Here is a 24755-nt window from a genome sequence, read left to right on the forward strand (position 1 = left end):
AATAAAGAGTGGGCGATAAGCAGAATGGCCTTGAAAGGAAGAAAATATATGCAGGCAGGCTATATATTCAGTGTTATCTGAGGATATCATTATAAACATTAGATCTTGCTATTTACAAGGTAGTAAATGTAGCGACAGTGAATGTATATGTGCCCTTATATTTAGATTACATCCATACATGGCAAATAGTTTTAAACACCTTGAACATTAAGACATTAAAGGTGAGTCTTTGGTGCTCCCTCATTACCTAAGTGTTCATTTATTAGAATATTTATAATCTTCATTTATTTTTCTAATTTTATTTTTAATATGTAACAAAACAAAGTAATCTTACTTAGTCCTTAGAAATAAAACAGATAGTAAGAAATCATGGAGGAAAAAATAAATAAATTATACATATATATACATATATATATATACACACACACACACACACACACACACACACACACACATGAAAGCAAAGTATGACTTCATTTGTACATTCGAAAAGGAGTGGGAGGAAGTTTAATTTATCTAATCCCACCCCTTTGAAATAATTTGTCTACTTTATTGGCTTATTTGTGGTCTGATGACACTTTAACAGTGTCTACCATTTGAGTATTTGTATTCAAGACCTTCATCAGTGTCTGCAACCAAAATTAAACCAACCCCCCTATCCATAAAACTGCAGATCTGAATTATGATAAGTAAAAGATATAAAATAAAGTCCTTCTGTTTTCGCAATTTCAAATGTGGGGCTTCTAAAAGGGCCCATTATTCTCCGGTCACAGCGCTCCTTGAACAGCTGCACCCAAGACAAACAGGCTGCTTCAGCAACCTCACAGTATCACAAACAGCAGGCCCGTGCCAGCTGCACAACGCTCATGTGACCCATCATTACACTAATGGGTGGTCGATTAATGTTAACATGCCAGCAGAACTCATATCGGTAAGATCTGCAGGTTGCGCGGGGCCATTAATAATATAATTGACCGGAGAACTTTTAACCAGGTGGCCTTGCACATTTCATTCCTGATCTCCATCTTTCTTTTCCTTTGCCCCACTCAATGTCACCTTTATCTGCACACTTCATTTGTGGTCTTCTAGCTTTTATCATGAAATGCTCAATGTCACCTTCTTTTTTCAAACCAAAGAGCATCTTAAAATATTTTTTTCTGACTGAAAGTTTTTCATGCATACAGAGAAAAGATCAGTTTTCAATTAGATGTGCATTTTGTGTGATTTATATTATCTGCGGAGGGATGTGAATATGCAGCTTAGTACCTTGTCTTAATGTTTTTTTGTGGGGAATCAAAAAATTTAATGTTCTGTTGTTCAGAAAGTCTGGTTTGTTTGTGATGTGAATGCACAGTCAAACTTGGATGCATATCAAAGAAAAGAACTAAAAAAAAAAAAGAAAACAAAGTCTCAGTCCCATTCAAGTGATGCAGGAAGTGGACTACAATGTAGGGCATTGTGGGTAAACACAACCTCCTTGTTTTGTTTTCATGAAGCAGAAATGGAACTTGCCCTGCATTAACCAATAGATAAGCAGAATTTCTTGTTTGTCTGATCTTCTCCTTCAGTAATTCCTGATGCAGCGCCACCACAGGTCAGGAGGGGAACATGTTATTCAAAGGTTCAGTTCATTTGATAAAGTGCAGTGTGAAAGCAAACTCAGACGTGCTGAATGTTGTGATCCCAATCATACCAAGTGTACCTGACAATGAGGTGTGAAAATGACTTAAAACTAAGTAGAGAACTGATATCTTTCTGTATAAGTCTTGTACTGGATGACTTAATAATACCCTAAATGTCATATTTCCATCAATCATGTTCACAAATAATTTATTCACAAATTATGGAAATGAAAGATTGTAATCGAAGTACTCTTCTAACAAATTAGAGACTGTTTCTAAGGTGTGTACTTGTGCACAATCTTGCATGATGGAGAGATACTGCTAGGAGGCAAATGCCGCTCACTGTGGAAATATCCCCTCTTAAGAGGATTGAGAATTCAAGGAAGGCACTCAAGGCCGAACAGCTCAAGGGGTCCCATGCTGGTTGAATGCCAAACTCTGCACAGAGGTGCTGTGGTGGTGCTCAGCTGTGTAAAGACACACAACTCATTAGAGCTCACCATTAGATGTCAGCAAGCAGCAGCGTTGGTTGAAAAAAAACAAAAAAAAAGCTGAAGGTGGAATGATGATGATTTATTTTGCTTTACAGTGGCTGAGCATCAGCAGCGAGACTTAATCCACAGCAGGAACAACAACATCCCTTCAGACAAACCTGAGACAGTATCTGGATTACACAACAAGCTGAAAAGTCGCACAGCACATCTGATTTATCTTTCAGCAATCTGACAACGTCTGGGGAAAGTGCAAGGTGTGATTTCGTCTAATGCTGAAAGACACCTGAGTGCCACTTTGAAGAATAACAGGCTTCAGCTCCAGTTGAAATGTTTCTGACTTTGAGTGATGCAAATGCTGCACCAAAAATACATTTTCAACACTCATCGATAAATCACTGCTCTGCTTTTAACAGTGTTGTATACATTAGTTATTTTAAAAGCAGGGTCATGTAAACATATAGTCCAGAAGAATGACACGACACAAACACTGTTTAATTTGTAACTGCACATTTGGGTTGTAAAGTCGCTGCCAACTCAAACAGGCATGAATGGCATGGGTACACTTTAAGGTCAATAAAACATGGCAGTGGCGTGGTAGCTCTTACCTTCAATGTCATTTGGGCAATCATTTCCTTTCAGTGTTTTGGACATAACTTACTGCCTGGTTTATTTTGGACTATGGCCATATTAATCGCTGGGGGTCCAGGGCACAGATTAAAGAAAGGCCTCAATCAATGCAAAGTCCTGGGGGTTCTCCATGTTCACATACCTTAGACACTTGCATTTTCAGAGTATGGCTACTAATTTTGAACATATTTCAAATTTTATTTTCTTTAATTTGAAGAGATTTTGTTCTGCTGCAGTCTGATTTATTACTGAGCCGTATAAATGTTTTCAGGGCTCGGGGAAAGTTTTGTTTGGAGAGTTTTTATCTCTGCCATAATTGGGCTATAAAGCAGATATGTGATCTTTGATCTCATTGAAGTTTCAGCTGGCGCTTTGAATGCAGCACCCCTATGGGGAGGTTATTTACTGAGCTTTTGAACATCTATGCATTATTTGTGAAGCTGATATAATGATGTGTAGAGCTCTCTTAGCTTAGCAATGAACCATAACCCATTACCAGTATTAATCCAAGGATTTAAAAGTAAAGGCAGTAAACTGTGACTTTGTGCAACTGACAAACTGTTCTGCACTACAATGCATTTATGATGAGCAGTGTTGCCAAAATCCTGTATATACGCTAATCCCCTCAACAATGAATATTTGGGACACGAGAGGATATACTGAGACTCCACTTTAGGCACAATCTCTACTGTTGCAATGATGTTTATATCTAAAAACCTTTAGGCAACAAGAGCAGGACCGCATCAATGCAAAAATAGCACTGGAGGATTAAAAAAAAAGAAATAAATCAGATACATTAAAATAACCTGAGTAATGATGTGCATCACTGTTGCTGTACTTTTTCATTTAATAAGTATGATCATTTAGACCAAAAAGCCAAGTAAATACAGTTAACATCCACATCCTAGCATGGTGACTCATTTTCATGGTACCCTCAAGGCTTCTCTGTGACTAAACAAGCAGCCTAAATAGATAACCAAAATAGTTCACTGTGTTCTCTCATCTGTCACACTCTACACACACCATACATGATCACGCAAAGTAACACTGGAGACAGACTGGCTACACTAGCTTCTCTTTCCTGCTAACTAACAGCGGCAGACATGCATGGCTGATGTCAGATGGGAAACATTAAAATAACATGGGACCTTAGGGGACCGGGAAAGAGGATTGGAGCCATCCTGCTTCCCTTAACTAAAGGTCCCTTAGCTCTGGTGAAAGGCATGCATGTGTGTGTGTGTGTGTGTGTGTGTGTAGTGTGTACGCGTCCCCTCACTGACCTCCGTATTCTGCAACTAATCACATCGTATGCGGCTATATAATTACCTTGCTCATTAGTCAAAACCCGAGGGTTATCTCTATTAACTGTCACGCAGACTGTTTTATAGAATAGGGACGTGTCGTTGTTGTGTCTTTGCTTAATTAATTGTACTAGAATGGGTGTCATCACAGGCTGCTCATCACTTGTGAACATCATTGTGCGGTATCTCATTGCTGGTTAGGATAATTAATAGGAGATCGCCCATCATACTGGGCTTCTTTGTACATTATGAGAGATATAATATGATTTACGTGGTCTATTACAGAGAAACAACTAGTCAGCTGCTCTCACCATTAGCATGTATGTGACCTCCAACAAGATGTTCAACAATTACCGGGAAAAATAAACAAGTAACAAGACAGAACAAATTCAGACTCCTAGCAGCTGATTTTGTTTTTGTACACAGATAATTTTATGAATTTGTGCTCATCTTGTGTTCTGCAATATAATCAACTTGTAACTAAACAGAAAACTGGAAACTCTCACAGAAATCCCAAGAGTCCCATCTTTGCAAATGTATTCTTTCTGGTATTCTCAGTGATCCCATTATATTTTCAGTGATATGTTATCTTTGCAAAGCCCCTCTCTGACTGTTGACTCCCACCTGTCATCTATGTTCTATGTTCAGCTTTAACAGTGCAGAAAGAGGTGTCCAATAAAAGTGAATGCTCAAATACACATTCCTCACATAGAGAACATGCACACCCTGTACCGGCTCAGTTATACATGGGCTGCAACTTACTTAAACATATTTGGGTGTGTCTGTAAGGAGATTTCTTATAGACTCAATAGCAAACACACAAAGGCTACATTCACAATGCAAACCTTATTGCTCAACTCTGATTCATTGCTCAGGTGTCTATCTATATCATAAAAGCCAAGAGGCCTATGTGTGCGTGTGTGTGTGTGTGTGTGTGTGTGTGTGTATGTGTGTCTAGGGATTCACACAAAATCCAGAATGAGCCAACAGCTGCAGTTTGGCACACTTACATATTTTTGGTCAAGGAACAGACTAGCAAAAATGACAAGTTGATAGGACCAATATTTTTGGGAGATATTAGTAATTTTGGAATACAATAGCCTTACAATCATATTGCTATACCCAGAACGCTTTGGCGGGGACTGCTGCACAAATGCGGTACAGCATGCATGAATACACAACAGCATAAAAACTACCACATCTAGAACCCGTGGTTCCCCACGGGGCTATGCGCTAGTTTACATTAAATGTGGCCGATATCACATTCCAGACCTGAACCATTCTCAGCTAAAAGCATCCAGATGATTGTTTTCAGTAAAGAGACTAATACAGACAGTGGATATAGTCCACTATAAGTAAAAGTCGTGCAGTCAAGACCTTACTTTTCAGTATTATCTATATTGATTATGCAGTTAAAAGGTCCCTGTTAGTGTTTTAGTTTTTTATATATAATGTTTTGGAGTCATTTTACTTCTGCATTCATGCATATGTTGCATTACAAATACTGAACAGCTTGGGAGTGACTCCTTCATTGCAAAGTTGTGATGAATCTCCATTTAAAGGAGTGATATTTTGCTTTTTTAAACAGAATTATGCATTTTAAAACATTTCCCTGTGGTCTACATAAACTGTAAATGCTATGCTTGGGTCTGAATTCTTCATTAATTAAGTTCCACAGGTCCATCTTCAACCCTATTTCTGAGTAATGACACTAGAAAGGTTGTTTTGAGCGCTGGCCCTTTAAATCCAAATGAGCCACTTCACGCCCCACCCCTTTCAGGTTGTTGACTGTGCTTACTGTCCCATTCAGCCACTTGTCTTCGTTAATACAACCAACAACTGAACATTTTAGGTAATCGACTCGAAATTTTGGACATATTTTCAGTTTTTACTACAACTGCTGCTGCTGAAAAACAATTATGTTGTACTTGGAGAAATGTTTGCATGAAGTCTTGACCTTATATGTGCTAATGTCATGATATAACTAGTTATAAAATGTGACAAATTAAGCAGGAATTGAAACAGGTTGTAGAATTCCACTCGATTTTTGACGGAATGAATATAAAGGTAGCTTTGCAGCACCTGGAGGGTTCAAATTCAAACTTTTTGAACTATTTGGGTCCAAATACACAAATAAATGTACCAAAGACTAGTAAAAGTGGATTTAGCAAAATATGACCCCTTTAAACAGCAGCAGATCAGATCTGTACCTGATTCAGAACCACACGTGGAAGTGGCCTGGGTGAGACATAAAAAGACCAGACTTCATGTCATTTGTGCTGTTCACAAATGAGATCTGAGTCACGCGTATGTGAAATACTCAGATTTGGTTAGGGTGACAAGCTGTCAACAGGAGGACACCCAGAGTATGGAGCCAAAGGGGGCAGGACTCGAGACTGGAGACTGCAGATGGTGTTCAAGAAGAGGACGCATCCACCTTCACATCACCTGTAGTTTTTGGATAACCAATTGGAGCCCTTTTGATCTGCATTTTGCCTGTTGTTAGGCTGACTTTTTCAGAGTCAGAAGAGAAGATATCTGGAAGAGAGTGAGCAGCTGGGAAATGATACTGAAAACAATGACCACACTGCTTATTAGGAAATGTTAGACTAAATGCAATGAGTAATTTCAACTATTTCCTAAACTTATCACATACTCTTTTGTCTGACAATAGGCAGCAGGTGAATGAACCATGAGCCCTACCTGTCAAATAAAGCCAATATGCCTTCTATTAGTACTAGAACCTCACTATCAGACACCCAGGACCACCAGAAGTCCTTTTTGGATACCACCTTGTAGCAGTTGTCAGGGTATTGTTAGTCAAGTGAGGACAGGCCACACAGCAAGTCCAACAAGCAAGAAATTTGGCAACCAAGAACAAGCAGAAAACAAGTCAGGAATAGAGCTGAAGGTGTCTGATAAGGCAGGTGAAAGGAATGATTCTGAAAGCAAGCGGGGTTTGCAGAAAGAGGTGGTGGTAGATAAGCAGGCTGGAGGGTTCGACACGGTGGCACAAAGCAATCTGGTAACTGGCAAGTGGTGGGAGGCTAGCTTTACGCTTTGGCTGATGACTGATGAAAAGCAGGTGAGTACAACAGGTCGGAGTGATTTCTGGCAGGAAAACTGCAGGCAGGGGATAGAAGGAAAAAGAGAGCCAGCAGGGAAAACAGATGAGCTTGGTGATTGTGGACCTGATGGCTAGAGAGGGAGACGAACCATGAGCCCAAAGCAAAAGACAATATTTTAGGTTTTACATTCTCCTGTGGTAGGTTTAAATACTTCTTTAAACATTAGCTATAGCTGAACTGATGATAATGTAGTGAGGCTTCAGCAGTCTGCAGCAGTGTACCATCCTTAGCCTTGTACTCAAATACCCGGTGGCTGTTAACATCTGTATTTGTGCAGTTAGTGAGTTTCTTGGTGAACAGAGACACCCTCGTCCAGTTTGTGTGATCCAGCTCCGGTTAATTGAATGACCTGCAGAGCCGGAGGCGGTAGGTGTTAGTTTACCGCTGCTAATGATCCCAGATTTCTCTCTCTATTAAACCAAAGCCTGTTATACTGCCTCCAACAGAAACAGTATTTTGAGTTGTCCACACATCCACACTTAAAAAAGACCCAAAATGAACAGTAAGTTACAAGACGATCCCTGAATCCCTGAATGAATGATGTGATTAAAATAAAGAAATTTAAAAAAAATCACGTGGGACAAGCAGAGAAGAGTATATGGAGCAAAAAAAGAAAAAAAAAAAAAGAAAAGGCATCAGACAGAGAGCAAGAAGGTATCCACAGTGGATGTAACCTTGTGAGCTATTAAAGCAAAGCCATTAAATCAATTTCCTCTAATCTGGACAGGGCCATCCCAGAGCAGGAAATGCCAGGCAGTGAGGCTCCCAAAGGAAAAGTAGCTATTGTCGTGCATGCTGAGCATAAACTGAGGAAGATCTAATTTAATAAAGCGCCATTTTCTCTGCTGGGAAGGTGCCTGATCTGCTCCTCCGTTCTTTTGTTCTTTAATTCTCCTTTGCTTTGTTTTCCTCACTGCTCACTACAAGTCTACAGCGGCTCACTCAGCTCATTACGTGCAAAGACAGTGTGTACCTAATTAATAATGGAACTAAGTGAATACAAGTCTGACATGCCTGACAGGTGGGGGAATTAGTAGCATGATTTTAGGGACACATATTATGCAAATGTGGACAATGAGTTTTAATATGTAAATATTAACGTGCACTAAATAACAGCAGCAAAAGTAAGTCATTTCATATTCAGTTTGCATATCATGATTAAGTTCTGTAATAAATGGGTTACACAAAATGACCACATCCTGACGCTCATTTCTCTTTATATTGTGACTCATAAGTAGCAAATCATGCACAAATGTTGAACAAATGATGAAGAATGTTGCAATGTAAAGTAGCACAATTAAATAAAACGGAGCATAATCTAGAGCTACATCAATTAATAGACTTGAATCCATTACAAAAATTATTCAATTACATTTTTTCTGAATCGAAGCTTTGTTTCCTTAATTTTGCTGCCGTTAAAACATTGGTTCCACTGTTGTGTTTCACACGGACGCTTATTGTGATGCACATGATGTCAGGATTAACACAAACTACATGGAACATAGCTCAAAAGAGACAAGGACAAAAAGGCAGAAAATGTCTAAAAGTTCACTTTTCTTCATTATAACCATCACTTACTCCTTTAAACTTTTATGCTTTCACACAAATATTAAAAATATCCAGCTATTTTTTTAAGGTGTATGTTAGTTCCATCTTAAGTTGTTAGTTAGTAAATATGCTGAAGACTGCAGTGCATGTATTGTTTGTTGTTGTGTCATTTTTATATATAAAGTTATACTGTTATTGTTGCTGTTATTTTTTCTGTTTCTTTCTGTTCTTATATCTTTTACTTTTATACTTTTTGCGGTATTTTTTATGTTAGTTCTGAAATAAAGGACAACTGTTTGTCATTTTTGGAAATATCATTTTCATATCACTACTTGTTTTTGCATATTGAAATAATCGGAATGTTTTGGCCGTTTTTGAGTACTTCTGATTTTGCCTTGATATGCTACATAAAGAAATGTTTATTATACCCATATTCAGTATCTTTTTTTCCCACACAACTTCATCTATCTCATCTGCCTATTATTTTTTTCACTTTAACCTACTATATCAATACAAAAGGCCAAAAAACACAAAAAATATCAAATCTGATTTGAAAAATGTATATAATTTATTGCATAAATAACACAAAGATGCTTAACAAACCTTTTCAAACACTTTAAAAGTAATATTGGTTCCAAATATTAGGTATATAAAAATCAAAATTGTAATAAATTTTGAACATAAATTTGACATAAAAGCATATCTTTACATAGGCGTTTTCTTTGGTTTTCTCACCCCCTCAGTCCTCCCAGTTTCCACATCCAGTTCAGGTGGGGGTCATTCTCACCCTTACCTAATGCTATTGCAGTCTGTGGATTAGAATCCGCAGGTTCGGCCAGTTTTTTCCGTTTTGAAAAAGAACAAAAAATGACGAAGATATGGGAAGAAATATAACGCATGCCCCATCTCGTTTTCCTACTTTTATTCACGTTTGTTTGCTCCAGTTTCAAAACATCATATCTCCTGTTGTATTTACTCTATCATCATCTAATAAAAAGTGGACGAGTGTTTCAAGTCCGCATTTATGAATGCAATTTTCCTTAGTAGTCTACATGACAGACTTCCAACACTACAATGTGTTGAAAATGTCATGTGATTCAGTCACGGGGCCGTGACCGTGGACTCCTAAGGGTTAAGGAAATAATCAATACATTAATCGATTACAAAAATACTCCAAAGCTGCAGCTCTAATCGTATCATATTGCAGAGCCTCAAATAACAGACAAATGTGCTGACATAAAATCCACACCACAGTATTGAACTCTGAAAACAAATGTGACGAATGTGTTTTGTCAGGCTTAAAAGTGTTGGAAGCCTTTTACAGTAAGGAGAGAAAAAGATTTGCTGAAGTTAAAGGCTTTAGGCAGGAGTTTCCTATTAATTAATGCAGCAGCTGATACTGCAAAGAACTGTTCACCAAAGGCTGGTGTTCATTTCAGAGGTGGTGTCTGTTTCCAGCCCACGGAGAGGGAAGTGTTTCTCTGTTTTTGCTGAGATTCCTCCCAGATGTATTACCTCTTTTTCTGACAATACCTTAACTGCCTTACTAATTGCACTTGTCTGTAATACCCCAGTGAAACAGTTAGTTTAATCTCTATGGTAATAGTGTGATCCATTTTGGTGGCCTGACAATAGCTACGTCATTCAGTCTCCCATAAGCATAACTGAGAATGCTTGGTGATTTGTGATACCCTTTGTGTGTTTGTCTGTGTGTGACATCTCTATAGGGAATAGTGTCTTTATCCTGCGCTGGTCCATTAGCCAACAATGGAAGTGTGTGGGGAGAACATTACTGGGGAGACATCTGATCAGAGCGTGACAATGCCTTTGCTGTGTAAGGTGAGACTAAAATTCTGAAAACCAAAACACTCAAATGCATCTGTTCTTTATGTTTTTTTCTTTTCCCTTTTTACTCATCTACTGTATCCATGTTCTTTTTCTGTGCATCCCATCATTTTTTAACTATTTTCTATTTTATACAGATGGGTCTTCACACACTATCCCGCAGGACTCCTTCAGTATCAGCTTTTCAAAAGGTGCCTGCCTCGTACCATGTCATTGTTTGTGCAGAAAACTGCACCGAAAAGAATAGTATCAGATGAACCACAGAGGTTACACTTCGGCTCTCTTGATTCGTTATCCTTTCAGTTCTCTTGATGCCGCAATAGCACGTGTTCCAAACCACAACTTCCTGCTTGAGATGTGAGCCGATTGGCTGAAAGAGGCACATACCCCCGACACGCCTACTTTAAATTGCTTACTGAGGTTCCTGGCATTCGTCCCTGGTCTTTCTGCCCAGGCAATTAGAGGTTTGAATCTCTGTTATGCGACTGTGCACACATGCAAACATCCCACCACAGACATTAAGAAAAATACACACTCACAGACACACTACTGCTGGACTCAGCGCATTAGGAAACGGCAAACAAGGGCTGTGCTGCAGAGGACAGCTGCCAAGTGTGACTGGCTGTGTCAAAACACAGCTCTCACACCTACACACCGTGTTTTATTCCAGTATTTCATGGACTAGCTCTTACTAAAGCATTGCATGAGGTAAGTCGCAAAACACCAAATAAATAAATGAATGAATCTGAAATAGATTTGAAAAATGATTAATGATGTTTAGAGAAAATACAGCACTTCAGTCTTATGGTACAAAGATGTTCCAGTTTTGCAGTATTTTCATACTTTCTGTGGCCCACCCTTTAAACCACACACTTACACCACAGCGGGGATTGAAACACAGACCACCTATAAGAGCTTTCCAGCTTCACACCACAGAGCCAGTGATGTATAGTTGTGGATGTGAGACTGATTGACAGATTATAGTCTCTGTACCGAGAAAGAAAGAGATAGTAACAGAAATATTTCCTAATGAGCCACTAAAATTAGAAGACTTACTATGTGGTTTGGGAAGGCGGTCCCACTGGTTCTGCTTAGCTGTCTTTAACATGGGATAAAATTAAACTATGGAAATATAAAACTCCAGTTTTATGCAGTGTGTAAACACAAGGGTGCAGCAGCACATGGGCTGCAGCAGGGAATTCCAGCACTGACTCTTAGCCGGCTTCTCTCTGTCCAGTCAATATGACGAACTCCAGAATTAAAGAAAAGTGAATGAGTAGAACGAAAATACATGAACCTGTCTAAAGAACCCAATCATAACTCAAAATGGTTATTAAATTTACACCACACAAGTGCGTTTGCTGTTGCATTTGACCTCATATGCTACAAGAGTAACAGAAGCTCCTCCTGCTGCCTACCTCATGTGTTTTCTTTGTCTTTTAGGAGCACTTGATATAGGTTAAAGTTTAAGGCTATAATGCACTGAGTGGAATTCCAGGCCCCGCTGCCAAGTAATGACCCTAATCTTTCCGAGAAGAGATTCGTCCAAAAGTGGTAAATTGTTTCCTCGGGGTCGGGAAGAGCATATAGAGGTGGTGGTAGAGCGGAGACCGGCAGTAGTGGAAACACTGGCTGCCAGGCCATCATCGATTATGTTAATTAACAGAGAGGAAACATGCTCCTTTCTGCAGTACTGCAGAGGAGAAATGAAGGAGAGAGCAGATGGAGGAAAGCCACCGAAAGATCTTTTTTCCTATAATTTAAGAATCTGGGTTGTTTTTTTTTATTTCCAGGGCTGAAAATTTGTAATTACGTTAACCTTACTTTTCCGATCAAATAAATGAATAAACATACATCTACACATACTAGGAATGATAATAGTGATAAAGTGATAGTATTGTGGTTATGTTATTGATTTTAAATTAATAGTACAGCTAATGGAACAGCAAATGGCTTTTTTTTCCCCTTTGACGTATACAGGAAAATGTTAATTCCTTTACTTATGTGTATTTTTTTTACTCTTCTGATTGGACCTTTACTTGTTTTTATGGAGTTCTCCTATAAAAAGAGAAAAAATAAAATGAAATGCTTGCTTACAATATCCCAATATATTGGATCATAACCAGCATTAATATTTCATCACCAGATGCTTGCCTGGACTCATCTCTAATACATTTATCCACCTTCTGTAAATGCATGTCTTACAGCTGGTGCTTCATTTGAAGAGCTTTGTGGCAGACCAACATAAATTTCACAAATTTCATTGCCACTTGCTCCTTTTTTTTTTCTTTGTTTTCAGGCATTGTTTTATTTCCAGAAATTACAGGCTGCCAAGGCTGGTCGGATGCCCAGAATAAAGACAATGGGAGAAATAGAGGAGGATTTGAAAGGAGAGGAGAGGTGGAAGCCTAGCAGCTCCCTGCATGAAACCAGTCTCTTGGGTAGTGTTTCCGTGTGTGTGTGTGTGTGTGTGTGTGTGGAGTAGTGGTAATTTGCTGATCAAACACATAGAAAAAGGGCCAGACTCGTGCTCTGGGTGGTCTCTAATAATCCACCTCATTAGGTATGAGTATATGTGGTATTTTTGAGACTGCATCTGTGCATGCTCACAGTCGGTGAAAACTGCTGTTAAGCTCTAACGCCACTGCTGGATACAAGCACTAATCAGAGTTTTGAGTGGTAGTAAAAAAAAAAAAAAAAAATCTCTTCTATCGTATAATCTCACATATTTGACTCATTTAAAAAATGCAATCTAATGAAGCATCATCAACCACTCTCCTCTTAGTGCACTACATCTTGACAACAGAAAAATATCTAAAGGCTACATCTGGGATCAAACTTCACACTCACATTCTCTTATAACATGGGAACTTCTCAAACACACTAACCAAACCATGTCCCAGTTGCTGGTTATATAAACCAGGCTCCACCACATTAACTTATATAACTGGCCCAGAACCAGAAGTAAAGTTATACTTCCAACTGTATCCCACTGTGCAAGATAAAAGTCCTGCCAACATGCTTCATTTGTCCCTAAGCTGCCACATCCAGCATCCTTCTAATGACATTTACGAGCTGCCTGATGGGACAGTACCCAGGCTCCTTTTGTATGTTCATGTATGATCACTTGACCAACGAAGACCTTTTGCATTTGCTGCATTTGCTGCCTACTGATGGGGATGTCATTAGCGGTGGCTTTGCCCACATGAAACAGCGTATATGCAGTGGGAGAGTATGTTAACACAGCTGAAAAATGTCTCTTCTTTGCATGCTGACAGAAAGAGAAAGATCTCCGTCGTGCTTTGGCAGAGTAACAGGGCTTTCTTTATGTTGTCACCGGAAAAGTGTGGTTTTAGAGATGAAATATTTGTTCTTGGAGGCCTGACGATGCAGTTGCCATTTTGGTATAAAACATAGTGTACGGTACAGATGTGAATATTTACACTCCGTCATACTTGAAGTCCATGGGGATTGCAAATTGTAGAAACATACACATTTGCGTGGAAGTGCAGGCAAAAAATGGTCAAACAGGCTCCAAATAAACCCAGTGTGTTTCTGTTTATGAGGGGAGATGACGGTGGGCATGTGAGGAAGCTGGAGACAATTGAACAGAAAAGCTGAGAAAAGATGTGGACGAGTCATTAGAGTCGGCTCCACAACAGCAGGAGACATGAGCAGAGAGCCGCCGCGCAAGAGAGAGAGGGGGGGCTTATTTGTTCCACCTCATTATCTGGTGATTGTGATCAGAAAGTGAAATTTCTAGCGGCGATGATGGGCCCGCGACCTCTGGGGTTTAAAAAAAAAAAAATCAAAACGAAGCAAATAATAATTACCGTGGCAACTTATCAGCAGAAATTCGAGCGGCAAAGCCTCAAAAGTTGCAAGAAGCTGCAATAACTGCAGACTGCATGACTGATAGATTGTGTTCTCGTCATTTTATTGACTGAAAAGATGGATAAGAGATAGAAAACAAGAAAAAAATGAAAATTAAAGTAAGAAAAAAAATATGCACTATTCAGCAAATTTGTTCAATAAAAGTAAGTTCCATTTGTTTACTCATGGGGTCTATGTCAGCAATCGGAGGGAATCTACAATTGATTTTTACTTGTTGCGTCTTCATCTTTCAGTTAGTTGTTTAATCTACGTGTCAGTGTTTCAGAGACACCCTCAGATACATGGAATAAGTGAATTTTGACATTTCTTTCTTAAAAACAGGTTTAACAGATTATAAAGCGGAAGAATTTATTACTAAAATAGTTTAACAGTAATTGTAAATTAACTTACCACTTTAAAACTCCAAACTCAAAGGTTATTTGAGTTTTTTATTTTCATCACAAGTCATACCATGGTCATACTGTATGGTTTGTAGACATATCGTTGGTATATATTTATTTAACCTCTGTTTAACCATGAAAGACTTGTAAAAATGTCTTTTACAGAGTGTCCTGGCCAAGACAAGCAGCAGCGCAAACTGAAAAATGCTGCAAAAAAAAGAGGTTTCAGTCTGAGGTGCCATCCACCATGAAGACTAAGATTTCCTCTTGCACATGGCACAATGGTGAACCAAGAATACAGAAAACATATAAAATGCAGGACCTTGAGCCTCCAGACATTTGAATGTGTTGACACAACTCCAGAGACAGTAGCGATGTGGCTAAGGCAACACTGCCAGTGGATAATATAACAGCTCATTAATGCTGACCAAGTCTGAGAATAGAAGGCAAAAAGGCCTAAAATAAGCACCTGAAAGGAGGGGTGGGAACCCGGGGGGGTTGACATCCACAAAAACAAATCAAAACGCCACAGGCAAACTGAACGAGCCTGGTTTTCAACCACCACAAAATAGGGCTTTACTTGTGTATGACAGCTGCAAATAACCACAGTCACTCACAAACATCAGCAGCACCAGTGAAGTGCAGCGGTCAGCTGTGGTGCAAGGTCTGCACTGTGTACTTTCTGTGCTAATGTATTCCATCTCTCTTTAGGCTCACGCCTGTCAGAGTACAGAAAAAAACTGCTCACCTCCGTCTCTGTGAGCTCACACGCAGGTCGGCCTCACAGTACACACTCTATCCCTTCCCGGAGCCACTTTGTTTGCCAGGAAACTATTCCCCGTGAGCCGCTAGCAAATAGCTCAGAAGCCGTGGGTGAGCCAATGATCAATGAGCTGTGAGCAGGGTGACAGCAGACAGCTAGTTAGTTCACCTGATAATGCTCTGACAGAGACGGCAAAGACGCTTTCAAGCTGATGATCCTCTGTGTATAGCTGTGTGGTAGGAGGTGCAGCGGTTCAAAGGAGGAAAGTGCACGCTGAGCAGCTGCCACAGGCAACACGACTCACATCCTGCAAGTGTTTGCATTGGTTTCTTAGAGGTTTTTACCCTCCATCCTGTACTGATGGAGTTTCAGACTTTGTACAGTTCAAAATGTATTCAAACAAATAATCTATATAAAGTTATTCATATATTTTTAGAATAGGATAGGTATTTTTATACTTTTAGACAAGTAATTCATTCATTAAGTTGCAGCTGACGTAGCTATACAATTGTATTTTTAGACTTTCGTGGACATTCTAGTGAGAATTTCATTACTTTCCTAATTAGACATGACTCTAGATAAAAGTATGATCACACACATCAGCATGGGATCATGATTGATGACAGTTACATTTACAGACGAGGAAACATTGACTTTTACTCACATTATGCTTACTGATTTCTACTCATGCAATTTTATTCTAATGAAATATTTAAAGTTAACTTTACACGATCCTGTCAACAGATGACCAAATGAAACACAATACCATTAAAAAAAAAAAAAGGATATACTGAAGGTCTAGTTGTTTTTAGATATTCTTAAGTGGAAATGCTATATCTTGTGGTGTTACATTTGTGTTTCAATTCTGTCTTGTTTCACTAACATAATAGTGATAAAATATTTCAATGTCTATGTAATCTATAGAATATTACAATGCCAACTGATGCCAACTGTTGGGTGGTCCAACAACATCTCGTTTATGGCAATGACAATAAACTGAAACTGAAATATTAGACAGTAAAATTCTGTTTATTTGATGCCTTCTGAATTGTTAGAAGGGGAAGTGATTGTTGTGGTGGTTTCATGGTGGTGTCTGTGTCTTTGGGACATTGGTCTTAACCCTGTAGTCCTTCACAGGCATGTGTGTGTTCTGGCTGATCCTGTGAGAAGACGACAGACAGAAGGGAGGCAGTAATACCATGCGTCATCTCCAACACTTCAGTGCTGCATAAACGTGATGGGGTGGGGGAAAAAATTAATGTTAAGGCCTTGCCCTCCAATTATATTTCTTCACTTCAAAACAAAATAGTCGCCTCATGAAAGTGAAGGAAATTAAATCACCTTTAGTACATTTAAAAGGATGTGTAAAACTAAGGTATTCAACAAATATAAAATATTAGGATAAAGTAAGCCAATTATGAGTATATATCTAAGATTTTGCTTAGATTATATTATTTGTTTTATTTATATTATTGTTTAAAACTGTGCCATCTTGTCATCTTGTTTTGTTTCTGCAGTTTTGCTTCTTGTAAATAGGGTAGGCATACATAAGATGTTGCTTCAGCTTACGCCTTTTCGCCCATGTTGAATAAAGAAATCCAAACTGTATGTATGTATATATCATGTTCTGTTAAATGGACGAATAAATTACTAACTAGAACTAACTACCCTTTTTTTGTCAATAACCAGTTGGTCTGTCAGAGGTGTGCTGGTATTCAACGGTACTGGTTGGCTTTATGGAACAGGAAAAAACAATGAAGGAGATCAATCATTGGAAACATCAAAGGCAATGATGGCATGAATACAATAAAAGTTGTTGAACCACCAAATTATGCCACAAATAATGTCATAAAACCGAATCCGATTTTACTGCAGACGAGGAAACGCTTCAATTTCTGTGTGAGATCGATAAACATAATCTCTTATCTTATTCTAGTGATGCAGAACAGCGCTGTTATTAAACTGGTTTGATTCCTGGCTGTTACATGTGGTTACTGCTGTGGAATACCACAACACTGACATCATTTATTATAACTACCAACATCAGTCAATCCTATACTTAACATTTGGTTGTGGTAATTATTTTGTGTACCGATTTCTATCTGGAAAATGGGGACATGAAATTAGTGACTAGCAGATGTTCCCTCAATAAATATGCAATCAGTGCATCTAAAAAGCAACAGAAAAAGCTGAAAAGGAGGCTGTGAGTCGTACACAACAAAGTCATTATGTTACTTCTTCATTAGTTGAGTTACTTGTATTTATTTGGATTGAAACAAGCTTCAGTAAGAGGTGCTCTGTTACAACAGAGACCGCTGACAGACAGATTATACATCACTTTATTTTTCCCATTTCAGTGCTGCTGTTGACATGACTGACTCTCAGACTCCTACTTTACTGCCTGGGTGCAATTTAACGCATACCACATATACAGTACACATGGCTTGCGCAAAAAATGTTCACGCTACATATTTTGTGTGTATGTACACGCGCACACTTGTGTATGTTATGTGCATGTTTGTGTATGTGTATGTATGTGCACGTCCGCTCTGCAGCAGCTATGTCAGCAGTGGTTCTGCAGCACCAGGTGAGATTTATGAGGTGTTAGGAATGCTTGCCTGTAGCCCAGTGATGGGGGACTGATCCCACCTCCTCACCCGCCTGACACCCCTCCTGGCTCCTACTTAAAGACACACAGGCTCATGCACACACTAACAGACACTTTCCCCTGATGAACGCATACACTGCACAGCACTGCCTCACACGCACAAAGTACATGCATGCACATCCACCCCTGACCCTTAAAGTGTGAGTCTAATGTCTACAACACCCCCACCCCTGCTCTAAAACACTGACTTCCTGGGGCTAAACACACCTTCTAAAATATCCCTCCCTCCTTCCTCCTGCATCCAGCTATTTTCTCTTTTTCTTCTGCTGAAAGCTAACATATATCGCAGCTTTTTTTTTTTTTTTTTCTCTTCTTTCTCTTTCAGAACAGAAAGCATGGACATTATTCTCCAGACAGAAAGCTGGGAAGTGGCTGGAAGATCAATGCTGAAGCCAGTGACAAGGGAGCACATTTCACATTTTTACAAGGCTCATGAATCACGAAGGCTTCTCAGTTTACCAGATGACATTAAAGATGCTCTCTTCCTTCACCAATCGTCTAGAGTTGCATTTTTCGATTACAGCTGCTAAATATTCTATAGCTCAAGCACGCAAGTAAACACATATTACATGTCATGACAAGTGACAGAACTCTGAGATGTATTTTACATGTAACAGGTGAAAAAGAGACTATGAATTTGTAACTTGTCTAATGGGGGATGAAAACTGCATCTGCAAAGGAACACAGTAAAATTACATATATGCAGTGTTATATGCTTTCATTTAAGGTTAAATTTACCTTTATATTACTGCAATAAAGGCAGCCAAAATACAGTTAAGTATCTCACTGGGAGGTTTTTTCCTGCTATGGTTGCTAAGGGACAACAACTGCAGGAGTGTAATATCATTGATCACAACTTTCCTCTAGAAACATGAAGTGAATATTTTCTTCCAGCATTCGTTATGGTCTAATTTGCTTTATCTGGATCTATATTTATGAGTCCACACAACTAGAGTTAACAGAAGGCCTCGATGACTGCCATGTGGCTGTTGACAGGTGTGTTTGTTAGCCTGCTGCCTGCTGTGTTGGACTTTCAGAGCTTCCAATTAATGCACAAAAAGGATTATTTTCCTGACGTCAACGGCCAAAACCCAGACTCGAGGCTTCTAATCGGCAGTCCACAAACAACACAGCACCTATATATACTTATTTGACACAGTCTATGCTTTGGAGGCCATTATATTTCGCTTCACATCAGGTAATCTAATTATGACATCATTAAAGCAAATGACTCGTGGGAATCTTGGGAAGTTGTGCCATTATCCTGTAATTACAACGTGTGGTCTCTGTGGCCACTGGGCTTCATAGGCTCACTTGAACATCACTTGCCTGTGTCCAGATACCACAAGTGTTACCCACAGAGTTCAATTCCCAAAGTGTGAGTGACACCAGTCCCCTTTGGTCGGGCACTGAGCTCTCCACCATTAAAGCCTTTCTCAGCAAACATCTGTCCAAACAACTCTGGGGTTATTCTGTCTCTCTCTGCCGGGGATGCTATGAATTATCTGCCTCTGCTGCTTCTCTAATGCTGGAGGGACTTAAAGCGGGATTAAACCGCAATCATGCGCTTCCCATTCTCTCCAGCTGTGCAGAGATGGAGAGTAAAAAAGAGAGAGACAAAGAGAGAGAGAGTGAGAGGACCAATGTGTAATGCTGAGTCAAGGAACCAGAATTTCTAAAAATGTATTTATTTGACTTCTATCCCCCAAACTGTCACAGTATAGGCAAATGAAGTGCCTCTCAGTTGATGTTAAAAATTTTCATTGTTAAAAAGCCATGAAGTTAATGACCAAAAACAGAAACTTAGGTTTAATTAAATGAAGCTATAAAACCAAAATATTCTTATCACTACTATGCCAAATAAATAGTTTCCTTCAGGGTCTGCTGTATCTACGGTGTAATGATTTGAAAGAATTTTAGTCTGTTCTAAAATGCACTTTTTTAAAAATATATAATTGCACTTTTATATAGTAGTATTTTAATACTGATGTGTTTCGGTGTGTGTGTTGTGCTTATTGAATGTATTTATGAGTGAGAAGAATGTAGTATGACTGTTATTGTGTTTTTTTTTATGTGGGGGGCATGTCCAATTTCATTGTATTTATTATGCAATGACAAATAAAGCTTCTATTCTATTCTATTCTATTCTATTCTAATTCATGTTTTCTAATCAATTAAAATTACCTGAAACGATTAAATGCTACACAGTGTTTGGAAAATGTACAATTATTAAATTTCACAATTGGCGGTCATAATTTTACACAGGCACAGTAACAGACAGCCAGAAAACTTCCATGTTACCATTTAATCAGTCTTCACCTCTGCTTGCATGATGTTCAGTCAATGTCATTTTCCTCCACCAAACTACAAACTCCTGAAGTTATTTTTCACCCGGTGAGAAAATGGATGTTTGTTGTGAGAGATGAAGAATCTGAGCGAAATAAAAGTAAGTCCGGACCAGTTTTTGTCATTGTATTAAACACACAGACATGCACGGAACACCTGTTGGGTCCAGAACTTACTTGCTCATGATCTGGTGTTTGAGAAAACAATGTTTATTTTTTGAGCAATACATATTGAATTTATTTTGTTATTACTAGTGTACATGGCAATTGCTATATTGTCTTGATCATCTTTATTTATTCATTTATTTATTAATGTATTTGCTCTGATATTAGTTATTTGTACACATAAAAATGTGTTATTTTTTTCTTCTGCTTGAAACAAATAAATGAATGAAATGAAAATGAATGAAAAAAAGATGACTGGTGTTGAGGAGCTGCTCAGTTCAATGTAAAATTAAACATCAGATACTAATAAATATCAATTAGTTAATAAATAAACAACTATAGTAACATTACCATTAACATTGATACCATTGAGTTGGGTTGATTTTTCCTTTGCAGCTGCAGCTCTTGGGCTTTGAAAGACCACTGTTTGGATTGTCTGTTTTACGTGCACACATGTGTATACCGTAAAATGTTGATTTACATGGTCAGGAACATAGAAGACTCTGCTCACCACAATACATTTGGTTCATTATAAGACTGTGGTGGAGAAAATATGGCAGACCCACAATTTCATTAATGGAAAACATCTAAATGGAACCTCACTTAGTTGAATGAAAAACTCCTAAAAAGAAAAGTTCTTTTATAAAATACATGTAAAATAAATAAATAAATCACTTGGGGAAAAAACTCAGAGTAAAACTGTCATATCGACTCTATCCACAGCTTCTATATACTCCTGTAATGTGTTCACCATCAGCCCACACAAGCCAAAAAATATTAAGTGTTATAAAGTGCACGACACTGGTAATGTGAGAATGCTGATGTCCCTTTTGACTTTGTAGGAGCAGCTGCTGTTGCCTTTACTGCTCTGATTCAACATATGCCTGCACATACACTCTGTATAAGAGCGAAAAACATAAGAGGACTTAGATCCAAAACACACAGACATTTACAGTGTATACATTTTTTCTTTATGTATACCCAACACACTGATAGTGGTGAGGGAAACGGCACCGCTGTCTAACATACACCTGTTCACATATATCCTGACTTCCTCTTTTGCAGTAAAATTAAATGTTTGATTAGAACAATATGCAGGCTTTTTTTTTTTTGGCATGCTAGAGTTGAGGCTTTTTAAGGCAATATTAATGATTCACCTCTTCATGAACTACTGTATATATGTCTTCGGGTTAGAACTAAAATGAGGTCAAAGTTGTATTTTATAGAACTATGTGTGTGTTTAAGACAATGAGTTGAGGACAGTGTGAGAACAATGTGTAGATGACAGGTCACTGTGCGGTATGCAAAGAAAAGCATGGAAAAGTAAAGACAATAAATCATTATATGGATGGCAGTGGCTCAAAATGCATGCTGGGTCTGTGTTGTGTACAGACATATAATTAGCCTACATTTATTAAACACATAGAGAGGATAGGGGGGTGGGGGGGGTGGGCAGACAAAGAATAACCTACCTGTCATATTGTATGTGTTTGTATGTGGTTAATGATTTCCCCAGCCCTCCTGTGTGGTGTGGTCCGCCTCGTCTCCGCCCTGTAACAAATAAAAAGGGGATTGTTAGCAGTGAGCAGCAGACGCCAGGGATACAACATATAGAAAACAAACAGCCATACGATGCAATACACCGTTATTTTTTTTAGAAAATTTAGAACAAATATAATAGGAAAAATTAAAGGTCATGAGAAATATTACAACTGAAATGATTAATTGACTCAAATCAATTAAAAAACATCACTCAATTACAATTTTCCTGAATCTAAGTGTCGTTTCCTGAATTTCGCTGCCACTGAACACTGGTTCCATGTCTACGATGTCCAGATTTTGTACGAACTGGAAGATTTGTACAAACCCATCGTTCGTAAGAATCTGTGTGACCTAGCCATTAGCGCTCTTTCCTTGAAAATGACATCATCCGGTCTTAGAAAATGAAAAACAGCCATTTTTGGTCCATTTTTCCATTTCTGTCAGGTAGTAACTTTCTTTTTTGTTATTAGAAGAGAAAACAAAAATCAATCTGTTTTTTAAATTTGGTTTATCTGTTTTGACACTGAAAAAAAAAAAAAAAAAAAAAAACGCCTTGAAATTAATTTTTAATTCCTCTATTTTAAAACGAAAATCAATTAACCACTAGTTTTTCTTTTGTTTCTGAGAAGCAAATCCAATTACCAAAAGATACACTGGCCAGTGTTGCGTTTCACACGGGCATTTAATGTGACGCACATGACAGAAGTAAAAATGTCTATATGCTCAATTTTCTTCATTATAATCATCACTTACTCCTTTACATTTGTATGCTTTTACACAAAAATGAAAAATATTTGGCTTTATTCTTTTAAAGGTGTATGTTAGTACATTTGTTGAAAACTGCAGTGCACATAGTTAGTAGATATCATTTGACTGTATTGTTGTTGTTTATACAGATATTTCTATATATCCTTTTACTTGTATACTTTTTGTGGTTTTCAGCTGTTTCTCAAATAAAAGACAGGTTGTTTGTCATTTTCAGACAGTGCGTTTCATATTTTGATGATTTTTTTCACCTATTCAAATAATCCTTTAATTGAATCGAAGAAACTAATGGATAGATTCATCTAGAACTGCCACTCTAAATAATATCAATGCATCTCTTTTCAAGCCTTAAATAATTAATATGATCATAAAATACATGCAAGATACAATTTAACGCTAATTTATGCAGTTTATTAATGAATATACAGCAGTAACACATCAGGAAATGTTGATCACATTAATATACACTACCAGCCAGAAGAGTTTTATTGAGATGTAAGCAGACTGAGTCTAGTCAGTAACCTCATATGGTAGAAAGGTATACTGCCAGAAGCTGCAAAAATAAACCACAAATGCAAATTTCTAAGTAAAAAAGGCCTTCTTATGGGAACAAGTAATTGGTTAACAATGTACAGCTTTCTTGCAGCAATGGAAATAAATGATTAAACCTTGAGAGTCAATGCAATCAGTTCCGACAGGCATCCTGAACTTTGACGATAACTTAAAACCACCTGCCTGTATAGATGTGGTTTTGTAAAAGATTACAATATTATAACAAACTATTGTACGTATGACAACAAAGTAGTACCCGGAATTCTGCACAACTTACTTTCCACTGCTCTTAATATTGAATGAAACTTTAGCTAGAAGCTTCTGCCTGATGAAAGTGACAGAATGCGCCCACTCATTCCTCTTTTATTGTGCTCTGATTGCTGCTGCACAGTAATGCTTCCTCTGCCTCATAAACAATATGCAGCTGAGTGCAGACAGCGCATGCAGAGATCACACACACCCGACGACAGTGAGGTTTCATTTCGCTCTGTCATCAGACTAAATCACAGCATTAATGGTAATTAGCAGCAGCTGACGTAACCTCATGTTCGTCTTGTTAATAAAACTAAAACGAATGCCCACAAACACTGTTTCGCATTACTTTACTTGCATTTGTGAATGAAATACTCGATCAAACACAGTCAGTGCTCCTCCTCTGAAATCCCATTTTCCTCTGTTCCCATTTTTCATGTGAACTTCTCTAGTGTTTGCTTCATTCCTATCATTTGCCATGTTCTTTTTCTGTTTACTTTGTTTATATCGTCCTCTTCTTTCCCTCTCTTATAATATGGGTCATCATTCCTTTCTCCTCTCCTCTCAAGTTTAACAACATGTATGGCCTCAGGAACCTCTGGCTGTTTATCTTATAGACAAATATGAAAGTCAAACATTTATCTATGCCTGCGTTACACTCATGCAATAATGGATGGAAAAATACCTTCCAACAGCTCGTACGACTGGTTTTAATGTTAGTATAGGAACCAGAGTCTCTGCACACTGATATCGCGCAGACGTTTTCATGTGTTATTTCTGTGTAAGATGAATAAAGATATGATACAGCTCAATAATCTAAGAAAAAATAAAGAATGAGAAAATAAAGGAGAAGAACCACCTAAA

At 38.3% G+C, this 24755-nt stretch overlaps 1 protein-coding gene across 1 annotated transcript in view; it reads right to left on the minus strand.

Moving 5' to 3' along the window:
• Nucleotides 1-24755, minus strand: part of LOC115410559 (thyroid hormone receptor alpha-B) — a 158357-nt gene that overhangs the window by 71957 nt on the left and 61645 nt on the right. Inside the window, exon 3 of the mRNA XM_030122248.1 lies at nt 22253-22331. The gene's annotated coding sequence lies outside the window, so the exon portion shown is untranslated. The remainder of the gene's footprint in view (nt 1-22252; nt 22332-24755) is intronic.

This window comes from Sphaeramia orbicularis, chromosome 19 (assembly GCF_902148855.1).
Source record: "Sphaeramia orbicularis chromosome 19, fSphaOr1.1, whole genome shotgun sequence".
NCBI lineage: Eukaryota > Metazoa > Chordata > Actinopteri > Kurtiformes > Apogonidae > Sphaeramia > Sphaeramia orbicularis.